General features: G+C 33.9%; 1 long non-coding RNA gene across 1 annotated transcript in view; it reads left to right on the top strand.

The window, feature by feature from the left end:
- Positions 1-4,207: 4,207 nt before the first annotated feature.
- The window catches only part of LOC106880086 (uncharacterized), a 169,671-nt gene continuing 168,939 nt past the window's right edge, over positions 4,208-4,939 (top strand). The window contains exon 1 of the long non-coding RNA XR_001410702.2: positions 4,208-4,725. This is a non-coding gene — a long non-coding RNA (uncharacterized LOC106880086). The remainder of the gene's footprint in view (positions 4,726-4,939) is intronic.

Raw genomic sequence — 4,939 nt, forward strand, 5'->3', positions numbered from 1 at the left:
ATATATATATATATATATATATATATATATATATATATATATGTACACACACACACCACACACATATACACACACAAACCTAGCCTTCTCTGTCTTCTAATCCTATTGAGTTCTCAGCCCATGTCAATATGGAAGACTAGTGTTAAATGATGTTGACCTAAGCACATATATTCAGATATATGCATGTATAAGATACATAAAACTCGATTCATGGGTATTAAGTATTTTGATAGGTTTGATAAGTGCCATGCATGAAACTCTCATCCCTTTAGTCATCTTCAAAACTCTACTGTTGGTTTAAAACAATAATGATGATGACCATGAAGTTGATGATGGTGGCGGTGGCGGCGGTGCTGGTGGCGGCAGTGATGATGATGACGACCATAACAACAAGAATAATAATGATAATAATAATAATAATAATAATAATAATAATAATAATAATAATAATAATAATAACGAGAAAGCAACCATACTCTGGGATATGCCAATACACACAGATAGAGAAATTAAGGCAAATAGACCAGATATAGTTGTCAAAGATCATGAAGGAAAAAAAATGCCTTCTAATTGATGTTTCAATACCAGCAGATGACAACGTTTCTCTAAAAGAAATGGAAAAACTTTCAAAATACAAAGACCTGGAAATAGAGATAACTCGAATGTGGAATCTAAAAACAGAAACAATTCCTATCATAGTAGGTGCCTTAGGTATAATAAAAAAATATTCAGACAAATACATAACAAAAACACCAGGACTTACAAATATATATAACATACAGAAAATTGCACTACTGGGTACTGCACACATTCTACGCAAAACACTTTCAATACAGTAAACATAAGAGCACCACAGCAAACCACAGCACATACCCAAGGCGCACAGAGCTGCGCTCGCTAGTGAAGTGAAAGTACGTTATAAAAATAAAACTACTGAATAATAATAATAATAATAATAATAATAATAATAATAATAACAACAATAATAATGATAATATTAATAATAATGAATGTTATTATTATTATTGTTATTATTATCATTATTATTATTATTAATATTATTATTATTTTTATTATTATTATTGTTATTATGATGATGATAATGATGACGATGAGGATCATTATCATTATACTAATAATGCAGATAATAGAAATGATAACGATTTCAAATTTTGGCACAAAGCCAGCAAGATCTGAGCAGTGGTAAGTCGATTACATTGACCACAATGCTCAAGTGATATTTATTTTATAGACCTAGAAAGGGTGAAAGGCAAAGTTGACTCGAACAGAATTTGAGCTCCAAAAGTAAAGAGAGATGAAATGCCATTAAGTATTTATCCCAGTGGGCTAACAATTTTACCTGCACACTGCCTTAATAACAACAACAATCAGCAACAACAACAACAACAATGATAATAATGGTTTCAAATTTTGCCACAAGGGCAGGAATTTTTGGGGAGGGGATGAGTTGATTACATTGATCTCAGTGTTTAACTGGTACTTATTTTATTAACCCCGAAAGGATGAAAGGTAAAACCGATCTCAGTGTAATTTGAACTCAGAATATACTAATGGGCAAAATACTGCTGTCCAGCATGCTAATGATTCTGCCAGTTTGCTGCCTTAACAATAATTATAATGATAATAATAATAATAATAATAATATGAGAGGAATTCTTTGGGGTTCAAATAATTCACCTTTAGAAACATGGGTGTTTAGCTCAACATTCTTAAACAACCCTTATTCAGGGCCTTTTTGAGCGGGTTGGGCTACTCGACCTGAAGAAAATTCTAACTAGGCCCCCACCTGCGAGGTCATGCACTGTTTATCTTGTCGCGCACATATGGTTGTGATGCATGTGCCTAGTGTACCCTTATCAGACGGGTAGTCATGATGGGTATAATGGGCTTCGTATATTTTACCCCAGTGACACTTTGATGGCATGCACTGCTCTCTCACTCAATAATAATAATAATGATAATGATAATGATAATAATCCTTTCTAGGCAAATAGCCTGAAATTTTTGGGGTGGGTACTAGTCACTGACATCAACTTCAGTATTTCACTGGTACTTAAGCTTATCATCCCTGAAAGGATGAAAGGCAAACTCAACCTTGGCAGAGTTTGAACTCAAAACATAGTGGTGGGTGACATACTGCTATGCATTTCGTCCAGCGTACAAATGATTCTGCCTGCTTGTCACCTAAATAATAATGATAAGAATAACAATAATCCTTTCTACTATTGGCACAAGGCCTGAAATTTGTGGGGAAAGGATTTACTTGATTGCATTGTTCTGCTGTTGTTGGCACTCCGTCGCTTACGACGTTGAGGGTTCCAGTAGATCCGATCAATGGAACAGCCTGCTCATGAAATTAACGTGCAAGTGACTGAGCACTCCACTGACACATGTACCCTTAATGTAGTTCTCGGGGATATTCAGCATGACACAGTGTGACAAGGCTGACCCTTTGAATTACAGGTACAACTAAAACAGGAAGTAAGAGTGAGAGAATGTTGTGGTGGAAGAGTACAGCAGGGTTCGCCACCTTCCCCTGCTGGAACCTTGCGGAGTTTTAAGTGTTTTTCGCTCAATAAACACTCACAACGACCGGTCTGGGAATCGAAACCGCGATCCTACGACCGCGAGTCCGCTGCCCTAACCACTGGGCCATTGCACCTCCACTGTTCCGCTCTACACAATTGTTATTCTTGTTACTGATCCCAAAATTTTGAAAGGCAAAGACAACAATGCCAGAATTCGAACTCAGAATGTAAAGTTAGAGGAAATACCTGCTGGCATTCTGCCCTGCAGCTAACAATACTGCCATACACATTTATGCAGGTGTGTACATGTGCATACAATAATAAAAAGAGAATGATGTTATTTATAAAATAAAATAAAAAATTTGTAGAAAAATATATGGTGTTTGTGTGTGTGTGTTCCAAAGAACAGGTGTACATATACTTCTCTGAATGTATATGTATACAAAATATGTTTTACAGAGTGTATATATATATATATGCAAAACGTGTTCTTTTTAAATATATTAGTGATAGGTGAATGTATCTATTAGTGATATTTCAACACAAAATATATTTTCAAAATATATTTTTCACCGGCAATCTAACAACCTCTCCCAAAATCTCCCTCTCTTTCTCTCCCTCTTTTTTTCTCTTTCTCTCTCTCTCTCTCTCTCTCTCTCTCTCTCTCTCTCTCTCTCTAAACACACACACACACGTGCACAAATACACACATACACACATATATGTGTTTATATTTGTATATATGTGTGTGTGTTAGAAAGTATTCATATATATATATATATATATCCAAATGTAATGAGTGTATACATACACATACATTTACATAACATATTTGTGTGTGTGCATTTTGTGTATGTATACCTATATTTCTCACTATCTACCTCTCTTCTCTGTTTGTATACTTGTATGTAGACTCATATGGATATCTATATATGCTAATATCATCACACACACACACATGTATGTATGTAGACATCTTTCCAAAGGTACATGCATAGACCCACACAACCAGAACACACACACAAACATATATATATATATATGTGTGTGTGTGTGTGTGTGTGTGTGTGTGTGTGTGTGTGTGTGTGTGTGTGTGTGTGTGTGTGTGTGTGTGTGTGTGTGTGTGTGCATGTGTGTGTCATTGCAGGCATGAATAAAATAAAAAGAAATAGATATTCAATTTTGTTAAGAATTACAGTCACTTTGCCAAATAGTATAAGCTAATATATAATATTATAATGACAAACAGCCTGACTGGAAGACACGGTAGCATAGACAGTGGTACTTGATAACAGTAAATTGTGCAGAATATACAGTTGGCAGTAGGACTACTGCTACACATTTAGTTACTATATAGTCACAGAACTCTTGTACACTAATTATATGCAGAGGTGGAAGGTTATGTTTCGGGTTTCAGTGACAATGCTTGTGGCCTGTAGCCACTGAAAGTAGTTTCTATTGTATGAACCAAACATATCACAGTGCTAATATGTGCAGAGTTTCAAAGCAGAAATCTTTCTTTACAACACAATTCTCATACGAGTTTTGCAGTAGCATAATACTTTAAACTTGTTGCACACACACCTCATACAAATACACATATATACATTTATATATATATATATATATATATATATATATATATATATATATATATATATATATATATATATGAACTTATATATACAATCATATATTTGTATACTCACATATTATAAACATATATGATTCCAACAAGTCACATAGAAGAAAGAAATTTTAGTTATCAGTAACAAGTATATAAGTTTTAAAATCACTATTTCCAGTAAATGTTGTTTACGCTTATATTAGCCTGATTGATTCATAAGACAAACACGGTGCCACAGTTGAATCTGAGCTGGTCATACTATGACATGTTTTAAAACGACTAACACACATTCCTACCTCCATGCTTTCACAAAGGCACATTGACACCTACAAACTCCTGTACATATGCATGTATAAACATGCACATACACACACATACACACACATACACATACAAGCATTGAGAACCTGACATGTGCACTAAGGTGTGGGTGTTCATGTTCTCATTATTAGTATCTCAAAAAACAGGTCTTCAATAACATGGCTTGATACCCCAACTCTGGTCCCTGCCACATATTTATACACTAACTGTTTTTCTCTATAACATGAGGTAAGTAACAACTATTGTTCTCCTTATCTTTCTATTTGTCGTCTTTGCTTATTTGTTTAAACTTCTTTTTACTATATTTTGATTTATTTTCTATACCTGCGTCAACATTCTTTGTGAAATAAATAACCATATATATATGTATATGTATATATGTATGTATATAAACATCTATGTCTATATATATATATATATATATATATATATATATATATAT

This window comes from Octopus bimaculoides, chromosome 4, assembly GCF_001194135.2.
Source record: "Octopus bimaculoides isolate UCB-OBI-ISO-001 chromosome 4, ASM119413v2, whole genome shotgun sequence".
Lineage (NCBI taxonomy): Eukaryota > Metazoa > Mollusca > Cephalopoda > Octopoda > Octopodidae > Octopus > Octopus bimaculoides.